Below are 16,158 nucleotides of genomic sequence, written 5' to 3' on the forward strand. Positions count from 1 at the left end.
TGAGTCTTGCAATAAAATCAAACAATCAATATATATCAAAGAGAGTTTTGAGCAAGAGTAGCTAATCTAGATCACACACTAATACTCTTTTGGAAACTAGGTTTGTCAAGGTCATCACAAAGAAATAGTGTATTTGGCTTGGCATATGAAATATGAACACTCAAATTTTAGAGGGTTTTTCAAGATAATCTAGGTGCTAATCTTGTTTTAATTGTGCAAATGAACTAGTATATATAGGCATTAGCAAAAATATAATTGTTAGGACACAATGGGGAATATTAAATTTGTTTTAAAACTATTTAAGAAAATTAACCTCATTTAACCCTTCTTAACCGCGGTGAAAAATTTATTAACCCGAGAGTTTCGGGTGTCTAACTTGAAGTTCGGTCGCCCGAATATAAACAATAGAAAAAGTTATTTTTGAACATCCAGGTGCTTGAATTTTGGTTCGGTTTGCTAGGTCGAATACGATTTCCAAATACCGCGGTTCGGTCACCCAGTGACAAGTTCAGTTTACCGAACTTGAATATTCGATAGCCTGCAACAGAATTGAACGTGAGGGTTGGGGCTACCGAGTTGGTGAAAAAGGTGGGAATGGACGTTCGGTTAACTGAGGACGGTGGTACCCTTTTCGGTTCGGTCGCCTGAAGTCTGGTAAATACTTTGACCTTTCAACAGTTTGCTCGCCCGACATGTTTTTGAACATGAAGGTTCAGTCACCCGAATTAGCCTTTTAAGTCATGTTTTAAGCCAATTGATCCCCTAATATTATATATGATCTTGGGGACTATTTTACGTGTAAGTGCTGGGACCTAGGGTCTTTTGAAGGTCGTTTTGCTTACAGAAAAAAATCCGGCATCGGTCGACCGAAAGGTGATCCCTAAGGTCTTTCTAAGGTCTTGAGCTTATAGTCCTATATGCATGATATGCAGAATATTACATACTCATTTGAAATGAAATTATTACAGACCTATTGTAACATCCTCGAATTTCTTAACATAAAATGTAACATAATAAATAGAAAAGTCAACCCGAACCTGTGGGTAACGGGAACACCTGTCAATCACAGCAGAAACCTAAGCAGCAGCAAGTATAAAATCTAAATCATCCATCCATAAAGCATAATACCAGAGTTTACTGCAACATTATAATACTGGATTTATATACATTGTCATAAACATCAAAATAACTCTAGGATCAAACACAAAATAATTCTGACCCTAATACAAAATCTCACCCTCCTAGCGGGGTAATACCACTGACTCCATGGCGGCTATGACCCACCGATCACTCAGTGTCTCCTGAAAAATATATTTAGTTCGGGGGTGAGACACTTCTCGGTTAGGGAAAATAAACTAAATACAGCTGTGTGACAACATTTACATTTAATGCAATTATACATATACAGTAGAGTTCATATATCTGTAAGCATTTATCATAACATACTGAATAATCATATACTTTCATACTTGCTAGTAAATCATATCGTACGTAAAACATCTGTTATACTGATAATAGTGAAAATATACCCAGGATGAATAGCTAGCTAATGTCATGTATTACCACTCATGACGGGTTGTGCAGCCCGAAGGCGGGACCCGACAATGGCTAGCCGACCACTGACGAGTCAAATATGTCTGTAAGTACGATGGGTCTGCCACACCTAGGTCTGGACTGCCAGGTGGACGTCTACAACTTTACATTGAAAGCCACATCGACTATCCATCTCTCACCCCCTCGTGAGGTGGTTAGCACATGTTTGAACATAGATGTAACGACCTCAAATTTCTTATAATTTATATATATATATACAGCAAACATTCCTACACAGCAGAAACATATATCATGAAACCATTTATACATAAACTGTACAATACCAGATTCTTGAATATACAGACCATACACAAAAATGTCATTCCAATATTATCTATCCCAAAAACATACACATCTCTACCAAAAACTCACCCTATAATCAAGGTGACCAATCACTCTCTCTATCCGCGAGCCTGATCTGCTCGCCTATCTGGCTCACCCGAAAAATGTTAAGATAATGGGGTGAGTCGACGCTCAGTAAGTGGAAATATGCTATTACTAGTGTGTGGCAACTAAGTTAAAGATACTTTTAAAATAAAGACTGAATTGTAATGCAATAAATCATCTATAAATCATATCTTTCAAGCATATCTTTTTTTCTTTATTTAAAACATATTTTATCATCTGTTTTCTACTTTTCATATTGGTAATATCATATTATTTTCATCATATGCTTGAAAACTGTTTTCATATATATAACTATTCTGTATCCTTGGAACTCTGTACGTCATGATTTGAACCCTCATGACAGGGTTGTGCGCCCCGTAGGTGGGACTCTATCTGGTCGGCCCTCCAGATAGGTCATCATACTCTACACTGCCTCAGCCCGGCCAAACTGCATCCTCTCCTAAGCTCGGGACTGGCTACTACCTCGTTAATACTGGCCCCCTCAACCCAGTGTACTAGGGAGCTGCATACTCTCCGAGCACGGCATGACGGTACCCACATACTATCTGAGATATGTGGTTGCACTCTATCTGTATCTAGCAACGGTACCATGCTCTGTAATCTGTATCTGTCTGTGTAACTTTTCTCAGGGATCTGATACTATATACATATATACATATATATATATATATATATATATATATATATATATATATATATATACTCTTTTACTGTTTTCATCGTGTTTCCACAATTACCATAACTCTGTCTTTCTGTACTGTAAACACTATATCTATAGCATCTTGATGCTACCTCCATATATCTATCTGTGTATACTGTATATATACTCTGTCTGTGTTATGTATGTTATGGTAATAGGAAAAACATGGCATGTTAAACTCTGTATTTATTGTTCTGTATAAGCTGTGATACAAATACTGTTTTGAATAACACTGTATACATGTATATGTATGTATATTTCTTTGTAAACATAAATCTATATCTGTATATTCTGTGTAAGTCCACATACTGAAAAAGCTTTATAAATTGCATATACTATTATTAACTATGTACTCAGTATAGTATGATACATCACAAAACTATATAAATTCTTTATCTCATGAAAATCTACTCAGGCCACACAAGCATTAAATTCATATTCTGTATAAACTAAATAATAATCTGGTATGAATCTATGTCTATAAAATCTCTGAATACTTTATAAAAATTCCTAGCATAGCATATTTCCCTTACCTCAACTTTGAAAAGCCCCTATAAAAATCTAGCTGTATACTCGCAGGATTCCTAACCCGACATCCTGAAAACGTAATCCCCCAGAACAAAACATCAGTATTTCCTAGTTTACATCATTTTCTATAATTGTCAGGAAGTCAAAAACTCAATAAAAGACCCTACCCAGAATTTGGGATGAAATCCAACTTCGTTTTCTCGACGATCTGCTCCAGCAAGTTTGTGGAGAACTCCGCCAGGAGCGTCATGGTAGCTTCGGATCGTCGATCCGGCGACCGGTGGGCTCGAAAATGAAGAGAGAAGGGAGAGAGAGAGTCGTAGAGAGAGAGAGAAGAGAGAGAGAGCTCGGTGAAAAGTGAAAAACACCCCGGATTTCTACTATTTATAAACCAGGGGATTTCGTTGACGAGACCCTGTGTTTGTCGACGAGTCCTTCACAAATTTCGTCGACGAGACCCTGTATTTGTCGACGAAATTCAGGCTACCTAAGAACCCCTCTCGGTATTTTCTCGTCGACGAAGTCCTGTGTTCGTCAACGAAATCCTTGAATCCTTCGTCGACGAAACCCTGTGTTCGTCGACGAAGCTTGGCAGCTTTCTAAAATTATTTTTAGTTAATATTATTTCCAAAATGCAATGGCGTCGACGAAGTCTACGGCCTCCTTCTGTTTCTGTATCTATTTTCCTCTCTTTTTAATATTTGAATATAGATATTTTCTGGGTCGTTAAAATAGATATCTGATCTATATAGCTACGGTACCGAGCTCCTGAACTGAAATAAACTAACATCCGGGTTCTGATAACATATAGTACATGATTATATAGCATCTTTCATAATTACGGCCTCGTGCCAAGCATATCATAATTATGACCTCATGCCGAACATATCATAATTACGGCCTCGTGTCGAACATATCATAATTACGGCCTTGCGCCGAACATATCATAATTTTACATATCATTCTGAAATTAAATCAATTACCATGCATTTAAAATCATTATAATATATTGTACTCTTTCATAACTTCACAAAACATATTTCATTCATATCATCATCGTATCATGATATTCTTCCATGGAAAATAACATTCATGCCACACATTTGCTGCATAAAACCATACATTATATTCTAAAAATCATAATTTCTGGTATCTCATACATATATATATATATATATATATATATATATATATATATATATATATACGTTTCATCACATTAGCAGTATTTTTCTCAAACGTACATTTATTCCATAATATTCAAATATTGTAAATACTTTCAGAAAATCAAGTTACTCATAAATAATAATAATTTGCGTGAAAAGTAATTGCTTTAGTTTATTCCCTTACCTAACTACTGAGAAAGCCCCTATAAACTCTGGTCTCACACCCGTAGGATTTCCTAATCAATACCCTGAAACTGAAAACTTCCAATATTAAACTTCAGTATTTCTACGTGTACATCATTTCCTATAACTACCATAAGATTAAATTTGACTTAAAAAACATTACCTCAACTTATGGATGATTTCCAACTTGCTTTCACCAACGATCTGCTTCGACAGATTTGGAGAGAACTTCCCTAGGAGCATCGTGGTGACTACGGATTGTCGATCCGGCGTAAATCTGGCCCAAAATCAATGTGTGAGAGAGAGAGAGAGAGAGAGAAAGAGAGAGAGAGAGAGAGAGAGGACCGAAGGGAAGAGAGAGAGAATAAGCTTGCTTAGTTGTGAAGTAACAAAAATCTGGATTTTTATATTTATAGAACTGGATTCGTCAACGAGCCACATCATTCGTCGACGAATTCTTCAATAATTTCGTCAACAAAATTCAGTCGGCTCAAAACTCTCTCGGTATTTCTTCGTCGACGAAATTCAGTCTTCATCGATGAATTCTCTTATGACCTCGTTGACGAATCCTGCCTTCGTCGACGAGTCCTCTTTATTATTTAATTTCTTTTTTATTCGGGTTGTCACATTCTCCCCTCCTTATAAAATTTTGTCCTCGAATTTACTATTCACATAATTTATCATCCCTTAGGCAAAATGGTCTACTTACTCTATTACTTACCCTCACTTATGGCGGAGGAATACCGTGATTACAACTCAACTTCTGGGAGATTACATATACCAAAAGAAATTCTTCCAAAACTAAATATCTCTTACTACTAAATCATTACATGTACCTGTAAAATAAAACTACCTATTTACTCACATTTTCTAATTACATTTAAACTTCCTGAAATAATTGCGGATATTTCTGTCTGATATGTTCCTCGAGCTCCCAAGAAGCTTATTCTATCGCATGATTCCTCCATAGAACTTTTACCAAAGGAATTTTCTAACTACGTAGTTTATGTTCCTTTCTGTCCAGAATCTGCACTGGTATCTCCTCATAGACTAGCGAGTCACTAAGCCCTAACTCACCATAGCTGATAATATGAGAAGGATCTAGGACGTATTTCCTCAACATAGATACATGGAATATGTCGTGTATTCTGGATAATGAAGGTGGTAAAGCTAACCCATAGGTCACCGGCCCCACTTTCTCTAAAATCTCAAATGGATTATTAAACTTAGGGCTAAGTTTATACTTCCTACAAAACCTCATAACTCCTTTTAACGAAGCTATCTTCAAAAATACGTGATCACACACGTCAAACTCTAAATTCCTGCGGCGATGGTCGACATAACTCTTTTGTCGACTCTGAGCTGCACTGATTCTTTCCCTAATAAGCCGAACCTTATCGTACGCTTGTTGTACCAGCTCTGGACCCACAACTCGCCGCTCACCTATCTCATCCCAATACAAAGGAGATCGACATCTTCTACCGTATATTGCCTCAAACGGTGCCATGCCAATATTGGACTGGTAACTGTTATTATACGCGAACTCTACCAACGGCGTGAACTGAGCCCAGCTACCTCCAAAATCTAATACACACGCTCAAATCATATCTTCTAGTATCTGTATCGTCCTCTCAGTCTGTCTATCTGACTGATGATGGAATGTCGTACTAAACGATAACTGAGGCCCCAGAGCCTCCTACAAACTCTTTCAAAATCGTGACATGAATCGTGGGTCTCGATCTGACACAATAGATACAGGCACCCCATAAGTACGCTCAGCTTTTACCTACTGGCATGTGAAGCACTGGGCTACATACTCAGCAATCTTTCTCTTCATTCCACTCCACCAGTAAAACTCTCGCAGATCCCTGTACATTTTCGTACTGCCAGGATGAACTGTATACAAGTATCTATGAGCCTGATCTAAAATAGTCCTCCTAATGTCAGCATTAGTAAGAACACACAGTCTGGAACGGAACCGCAAAGCTCGATCATCTGAAATGTAGAATTCCTCTCCTTGACCACTTGTACTCTGTCCATCACCTCTACTAATTCTGGATCTTCTTTCTGGGCGGCTTTAATTCTTTCCTGCAGAGTAGGCTGTACCACTAGGCTGGCGATACATACTGGAGTATTACTCTCTATCAATTCAATGCCAAGTCTCTCTAAGTCTATCATGATCAGACGCTGGATCTCCATAACTGTCAACGCTGATACTCCAGACTTCCTACTTAGTGCATCAGCTACCACGTTTGCTTTCCCTGGGTGGTAACTAATAGTACAGTTAAAATATTTAATCAACTCTAACCACCTTCTCTGTCTTATATTCAATTTCTTCTGGGTGAAGAAATACTTTAAGCTCTTGTGGTCAGAGAAAATCTCGCACTGCTCGCCATACAAGTAATGCTTCCAAATTTTCAATGCGTGTACCACTGCAGCCAATTCAAGATCATGGGTAGGGTAGTTCTTTTTGTGACGACCTGCTTAATTTCTATATTTTTTTTTATAAAATCAATATCAAAAATCCCAGTTCAGCAGATCATAATCCACCTGGACCCGTGGGTACTAGGGATAAATCAGAACACAACACGGAAGCCTAAGCAGCATAAAACATATAATCACAATATTGTAAATGCAAAACATTCATTACATTACTACAAATACCAGAGTCACTATACCACTGTATTTCAGTACATACACATCTCAAACAAAAACTAAGGACATTTTCCCTAAAAATCCAATTGTCCCTACCAAAGCTTACCCTTCAAAAGGGGCAAACAACAGCTCTAATTCAGCGGAGCTTTTCCTGCTCTCCTATCTGGGGCTCCTGAAAAGTTTATAAAATTTTGGGATGAGACACCTTTCAGTAAGGGAAATAAACTAATACCAGTGTGTGGCAACATGAGTTCTTCGTGTTCTAAATATATTATACATAACATATGTTGTAACTGTTTGTTAAATCTGGGAAAACATATATATATCAAATCATGGCAGAGCATACTGCATTTTCATAAATATATCTCATCTCATATAATAATAATAACATAAAAACATCCCTGGTAGGTTAGCTGACTGTTGTCATGTATTACCCCCACATGACTGGGTTGTGTGGCCCGAAGGCGAGACCTGACAATGGTTGGCAGATCACTACCAAGTCAAAAGTATAGTTTGTAAGTCCGATGGGTCTGCCTGACCTGGTCAGTACACCAGGGACGATCACACACTTCTTAAAAACCACATCGACCATCCAGTATCACACCACTCCATACAATGGCGTTAACACAAATATCATGATCACGAAGACCATGGACACATAGCAACGGTACCGTGCAAGTGCTAGCCTAGACCAAGCCAACTAGGTTCTGATATCATATAACATATATGGAAACTGTGAAACATGGATATTACATATCATTAATTTTCACATTAATCATATCATTTTGCATATATATGTATATCATGAAAATCATCGGCCTGTACGCCGACAAATCATAGCACAACCCGTACGCTAGCAAATCACATCATAGCACGGCCTGTATGCCGGTAAACCTATCCATAGCTTAGCCCATACGCTGGCAAAACATACACATAGCTCGGCCCGTACGCCGGCAAATCATAGCACAACCCGAACGCTAGCAGATTATACACATAGCACGGCCCGTACGCCGACAAATATATAAAAATCTCGGCCCGTACGCCAATTTTCCATTATAAAAATCCGTATCATAAACACATTTTTAGAAAACAGTATTTCATAGCATTTATACTTATGCCACACTAATAGGTTTTTCACATATTCAACGTATCATCATTTTAAAAGTGTTTTCCTAAATATAAATCATATATATAAACATGTTTACTTTCCAGAAATCAAATGCTATATATATACATACATTTCCTCAAAAAGGATTAGTTTAGTTTATCCCCTTACCTGGCCACAAAGAAAGCCCCCAAAATATTCTAGTCTAACACCCGTAGGAATTCCTGACCAATACCCTGAAAATGAAAACTCCTAGTATTAAACTTCAGTATTTTCATGCATACATCATTTCTTATAACTATAGCAAGACTAAATTTGCCTTAAAAAGTCTTACCTCAACTCAGGGATGATTTCCAACTTACTTTCACCAAAGATCCGCTCTAGCAGATTTGGAGAGAACTTCCCCAGGAGCGTCGTGGTGGCTTCGGATTGTCGATCCAACATAAATGTAGCCCGAAATCGATGAAAGAAAGAGAGAGAATCGAAGGGGAGAGAGTGAGGAGAGGTTTTGCTTAATTATGAAGTTAAAACTCGAATTTTGATATTTATTGAGTAGGGAATTCATCGACGAGCCACGTCATTCGTCGACGAGCCACGTCATTCGTTGACGAATCCTTCAATAATTTCGTCGACGAAATTCAGTCAGCTTAAACCTCTCTCGGTATTTCTTCATCGACGAATCCCCTGTATTCGTCGATGTATTCTTTTATACCCTCATTGACAAGTCCCCTGTATTCATTAATGAATTTTCTTATACCTTCGTCGACGAATATCCTGTATTCGTCAACGAAGCCCTGATGATTTCCTCTTGGCTATTCCTTTCAAAGAGCAATGTCGTCGACGCGTTCGTCGACGAAGTCGACCTCCTCCTTCTGTTACTGTTTTCTATTTCCCTTCCTCTTTATTATTTAAATTCCATTATTATTCGGGTTGTTACACTTTTCATATTCTTTCAACTGTCTAGACGCATACGCCACTACCCTGCCATGCTGCATCAATACACAACCAAGTCCCTTCAAGGACGCATCATTATAGATAGTATAACCCTCATGATTACGCGTCAAAACTGCGTAATTAGACGCTTAACCCGGGTTTTACGGTTTATATTTTTAATTAAACGTCCAAAATTATCCAATATTTAATAAAGTGTCAAAATCATCATTCTTGAACTTTATTGCACTATTTATGAAGTTTTGGTAATTTTTTGTCGCAGGAAAATTCCTAGGAACCAAAACCGACACCTGTTCGTATTTCATGCATAACTTTTCCGTCTGAACTTTGATTGAGACGATTCAAATTTCTAAAGAAAGAGGAAAGGATCATATACAACTTCTGTGTTTTGAGATTTGTGAGATACGGGCTCCAGAAGAGCAGAATTTGTAATGAACAGAGAACAAAAAAATATAATAATTTGGGTCCTCTAAATAGGTCAAATCTCTAATTTGGGTCTAGGGCTTTCTTCTCCAATCTCTATTTACTCTTCTCTTCCCCTCTTTCCCAGCGTGTGCCCTGCGCACCAAGCTCTCCTCTCCTCTTCCTCTTCTTCTTCTTCTTCTTCTTCTTCTTCTTCTTTAGTTGGCTTTGTTTTTTTTCAATCTCTTCTTCTCTTCCCATTACTCTCTCCCTCAATCTCTCCTTCACTTCCCCTGTTTCTCTCCCTATTTTTCTCTTCGTTTTTCCATCTTGCTCAACCCCTCTGCCTCTCAATCACAGCACCAACCCCAAACTCCACGCTGCAGCAACTCCACACGGCAGTGCCACAGCAGTCTCGGCCAATTTCCAGCACATCCAGCCCGAATCCACACCATCTAGCAGCACAACAGCCCACCGGAGTACCTCCATCACAGCAGCAATAGCATAGCCTCCCCTGCTCTCTCTCTTTTATTTTATCTTTTGTTTTCCCCACTCTCTGTTTCTCTCTCTCTTAAATTTTTATGTAGTTGATTATTATTCTAATTTTTAAGTTAACAAGTTATGAAGTTTTGCTTCTCTACCTTTTGTTCTTTAATTAGTATTTGACTGAATATAAATATGATGTTAGTGTGTTTTGCTTTAGTATTTAGTTTTTGTTGTTTAAGTTATTTGTTTAATCGGATTAAGTTTGGGTTCGTTATGAAATAAAAATAAATAAATAAATAAGTGTTTTTTTTTCTCTTTGTTTTAAAGAATTTAATTAGTTGTTTTTTTCAAGAAAGTTTAATCTTTTTGTTGAGTTCCGGTTTAGTTAGGGTCCATTTTATTTAGGTTTATATTTTTATCGCGCTCTGTATTGTTTGTGTGTTTTGAATTCTCGTTGAGTTTGTGGTTGCGTTTAAAATATGATGCTTGATTTAATCTTTGTAGTTTTGTTAAAGGTTCGATTTTAGTATGTGTGTTTGTGTCTAATTAAGTTTCCATTATGTGCTTTAATTCGATGATCAATGTTACCATTTTTAATGAGCGCGTGTTTCGATGTTCCCTTAGGTAGATTAGAGTTTCCATTCCTACGTACTCTTTAAATTGAAGCATGCTAGTTTTAGGACTTTAATTTAAGTTTTTGTTTAAATCCCCAAAATCTCAAAAAACTCGAATCTGAACTGAGTTCAGTGCATTTTTAATTTTGATTAGGAGAACGTAAAATTTGAGATTAAAATGCATTCCCTGAGGAGACGATCTAGCCCTTGGGCTTAATATTACACGACAGAACTCCTATACTTGGGATAGCTTCCGAGCTGCTCATTTTTCGAGTGAGTTAAGTTTTTGGCGCTGTTGCCTAGGAATATCGTTCTTAGTCTCAATTTTGCGTTTTTCCCGTCATTTTTATTAGTTTTATGAAAAAGAGAAAAAAAAAAATATAAAACAAAAATAGAATTTTTTTTTTTTTTAGTTTTGAAAAATGGCTGCACCTGCACCGCGCACGATAATGGATTATTTACAGTTTGAATATGCCACTGCATCCTCTTCCACTCTTTTGCCTTATGATGAGCTTAATTTCATAATGCAGCGCGGGAGGACGTCACTGCTACCCGAGTTCTATGGGACGGAATCTGAGTGCCCATATAAGCACTTAGCAGAGTTTGAATTAACCTGCAACATGTTTTTCTCTCATGCTAGAACTGACGAATCTACTAGACTGAATTTATTTCTTGCTACTTTGCAGGATAGGGCACTGATTTGGTTTCATTCTATGAGACCTTATTCTATCACTAATTGGACTGATATGGAGCGTGAATTTCTGCATGCATTTTGTCCCTCACAGAAAACTCAATTTTTGCAGGAACAGATTCTTAATTTTGTGCAGTAGGATGACGAGACATTTCAGGCTTGTTGGGAGTGATTCAAGGATCTACTAAGCACTTGTCCACATCATGGGTTCGACTCATGGAGGTTAGTTGACTGTTTTTATACTGCTCTTACCCCTGATTGCAAGTGTTTTGTCCAGACTATGTCTAATGGAGAGCCCATCAGCGAGGATCCAAATCAGGTATTATCATTCTTTGATTACTTAACTGACAATGTCCCACAGTGCAACACACGATACACTCGAGCACCCATGACTACACATCCTATCAGCACAATTAGTGGTGGTGATGCATATGAACCACCAAATTGCTCAGATATTCCTCCGCCTCAATACCAGCCACCACAGATCTCTCTGAGCTGTATGCCGTCAGAATTTCTAGAGGATAGCATAACTCAGATGGCGAGCATGCTCTAGCAGTTCATGCAAACTCAAGTCGATCATAATAATGAATTGCGGAACACCATTAATGCGATAAGCACACAGTTGGACATCTTAGAAAACGAGGAAACACTCGCAGAACCTCAGCCTAGTTCTCAAGAGTACCAGCAACCGCAACAACAAATACATGATGTTTCTCTTGAGACAGCAGAGGCCACCATCACCTTCAGTAGCGAGAAAGACGACCCCCAATCTGAAATGCTCATCGTCGAACAAATAGTTGTCCCAGCACCAGAAGTTACGGCTGAAATAGATGAAATCAGAGGAAACGAGCCCAAAAGCGGAGCATTTAGTTGATGAGGAGACTGATACTCATACGGAGTACCAACCTGTGGTACCTCATACTCCGAGCTTAGAAACCGTGGAACCGTCACTCCCACCTAAATCAGATGTTAAGGAGCCTAATGTGGAGGTAAACTCTTGCAGTGGTATGATGATATGTACACCAGATAAAGAGGGTGACCAGTCTAGTGAGCATATAATTTTCAAAGAATCAGGTAAAACCTTTAATGTTAATGTTTCTGAAGAACTGCAGGTAATTATTCCGATCACTTTCTCTTAACCGTTAGTTCGTAAAGAAGCACATTTCCTGGACACGATGTTGAATAAAGACCCTTTTTTGTCCACACATGAGGGTCAACCTGCGCATGTATTGTTTGATATTTTGACACGCATTAATTTATCTAAGGTTGATTTTCGTGCAGGTATGACCACTGATCGATTGTGGAGGCTTAAATTTGGAGAACCGCCGATGCAATTTATAGACCTACGGCCACCAGACGAAATTCCCCCTGAGCCTCCGCCAAACAATTGTGATGTTTTTCTTTCCCTTATTTTTCTTTTATTTTATTTTTAGTTAGTTTTCAGGACCATTTTCTCGTAGTTCGATTTTTGTTATTTCGCCACTCAGGTACGCTCTACTTTTCCCGTGCACAGTCCTTTCTATTTCCCCTATGCTTTCACATTAAGGACAATGTTCTATTTTAGTTGGGGGGGATGAGCATTCGCATGTAACACTGTGCACGTACACGTATCGGGTTTTACATTTCAAAAAAAAAAAAAAAAAATCAAAAATCAAAAAAATCAAAGAAAGAGAGAAAGAAAGGAGGAGCACTGAAAGGATTACATTGCATTAAGCCATGCTTAACACTGACTCATACCTTTCGCATACTTGCATATAACTTATGAATGACACACTTGAGTCAATCATGCGTAGTTTCTCTTTATATGATTTTATGACTCCATGAAGAATCAATTGGTAGTACATTCGTGTTAATTTGACTATATAATTTCCTGTATTTACACGGCATCTCACGAGACTGAATAAACACATTCACGTGATTCATTGCACATAGGGTTTCTTGTGAGAACTGAGAGAGCACCCGTGGCGACTATGACACCTTGTGAGATATCCTTGAGCTATTTATCGTCCTTTTGAGCATCAATATCAAATCAAAGTTCACAGAACTCAATTCTATTTTTTTGGATGATTCCTTGTACGCTAGTCTCTGTTTTTGATTTGCTAGCCTAGAGGTGACACCTAATGAGGAGATAGAAACCTAGATCTTATAGCCTACTCAAGATATGAAGGCTGAGCCACCCCTAGAGATAGACTTAATTCATGAATTCCTATTCGAGTTCAATTCCCATTGATGGTATGAAAATTACAAAAGAAGTGTTAATATTGTCCTTATTGCTTAAGAAAAGACCGAAAATAAAGAATGAGCAGAAAAAAAGAATAAGTTACACATGCGCATGAAATGAAAAGTCAATGCCGGCCCAAATACATATCACAAAAAGTCAAGGACGACACATATTTTCTACGTATAAAGATGTTTCAACCGGTTAATGCCTCAGATGTATTCACGACAAGTTTGTGAGTAAGTTGATCTAGGGTGGTCTCAGTTGGATATGGCGAGTAGGTGAGAAGATGCTAGGGTGAAGGACCCGACACCTCATAGATAGGCTAGATCCTTTCCAGACTAGTCCACTCCATATACTTAGCATTGTTCCTTTTAATATGTGGGATGTTTGATCGCGACACTCCTCCTCACATATGATGAGTGAACTCATTTTCTTTGAGTGTTCTTGAGGGTATACCAGTTAAGCCGAGTCAAAGCGACCGTTCTGTAGGTGTCCACTGGCATCCTAGGTGTACTGAGTCACACATATTACACACACCTCGAGAGTTTACCTGTTTATACTCGAACTTATATGATTGCATTATCTCTGAATGTACCTCTGATTAACTTCATGTGAGTATACTGCTCTTAAATGACATATAAATGATGAAACTTGCATGAGTGACGTGCTTTGGAGTCGTGTGCATTGAATATGAACAAGCTTGTGTGAAATTCAGTTATGTTCTTGTATGTGAAGTGGTATAATATTGTCGCATGTGCATTGATTTCATGATTATTGGAGTTTGTAATTGTAGGCACCGCCCTGAAATTCATTCACGTCATTTGCTAGAGACTAGCAAAACGTTAGTTGGGGGGTGTGATTATGCGTCAAAACTGCATAATTGAACGCTTAACCCGGGCTTTACGGTTTATATTTTTAATTAAATGTCCAAAATTGTCCAATATTTTAATAAAGTGCCAAAATCATCATTCTTGAACTTTATTGCACTATTTATGAAGTTTTGGTAATTTTTTGTCGCAGGAAAATTCCCGAGAACCAAAACCGACACTTGTTCGTATTTCGTGTATTACTTTTTTGTCCGAATTCCGATTGAGACGATTCAAATTTCTAGAGAAAGAGGAAAGGATCATCTACAACTTTTGTGTTTTGAGTTTTATGAGATACAGGCTCTAGAAGAGCAGAATTTGTAATGAATAGAGAATAAAAAAATATAATAATTTGGGTCCTCTAAATGGGTCAAATCTCTAATCCGGGTCTAGGGTTTTCTTCCCCAATCTCTATTTACTCTTCTCTTCCCCTCTTTCCCAGTGTGTGCCCTGCGCACCAAGCTCTCCTCTCCTCTTCCTCTTCTTCTTCTTCTTCTTTAGTTGGCTTTGTTTTTTTTCAATCTCTTCTTCTCTTCCCATTACTTTCTCTCCCTCAATCTCTCCTTCACTTCCCCTGTTTCTCTCCCTATTTTTCTCTTCGTTTTTCCATCTTGCTTAGCCCCTCTGCCTCTCAATCACAGCACCAACCCCAAACTCCACGCTGCAGCAACTCCACACGGCAGTGCCACAGCAGTCTCGGCCAATTTCCAGCACATCCAGCCCGAATCCACACCATCTAGTAGCACAACAGCCCACCGGAGTACCTCCATCACAGCAGCAACAGCACAGCCTCCCCTGCTCTCTCTCTTTTATTTTATCTTTTGTTTTCCCCACTCTCTGTTTCTCTCTCTCTTAAATTTTTATGTAGTTGATTATTATTCTAATTTTTAAGTTATTAAGTTATGAAGTTTTGCTTCTCTACCTTTTGTTCTTTAATTAGTATTTGACTGAATATTAATATGATGTTAGTGTGTTTTGCTTTAGTATTTAGTTTTTGTTGTTTAAGTTATTTGTTTAATCGGATTAAGTTTGGGTTCGTTATGAAATAAAAATAAATAAATAAATAAGTGTTTTTTTTTCTCTTTGTTTTAAAGAATTTAATTAGTTGTTTTTTTCAAGAAAGTTTAATCTTTTTGTTGAGTTCCGGTTTAGTTAGGGTCCATTTTATTTAGGTTTATATTTTTATCGCGCTCCGTATTGTTTGTGTGTTTTGAATTCTCGTTGAGTTTGTGGTTGCGTTTAAAATATGATGCTTGATTTAATCTTTGTAGTTTTGTTAAAGGTTCGATTTTAGTATGTGCGTTTGTGTCTAATTGAGTTTCCATTATGTGCTTTAATTCCACGATCAATGTTACCATTTTTAATGAGCGTGTGTTTCGATGTTCCCTTAGGTAGATTAGAGTTTCCATTCCTACGTACTCTTTAAATTGAAGCATGCTAGTTTTAGGACTTTAATTTAAGTTTTTGTTTAAATCCCCAAAATCTCAAAAACCCGAATCTGAACTGAGTTCAGTGCATTTTTAATTTTGATTAGGAGAACGTAAAATCTGAGATTAAAATGCATTCCCTGAGGAGACGATCTAGCCCTT

Source organism: Malania oleifera, chromosome 9, assembly GCF_029873635.1.
Source record: "Malania oleifera isolate guangnan ecotype guangnan chromosome 9, ASM2987363v1, whole genome shotgun sequence".
Lineage (NCBI taxonomy): Eukaryota > Viridiplantae > Streptophyta > Magnoliopsida > Santalales > Ximeniaceae > Malania > Malania oleifera.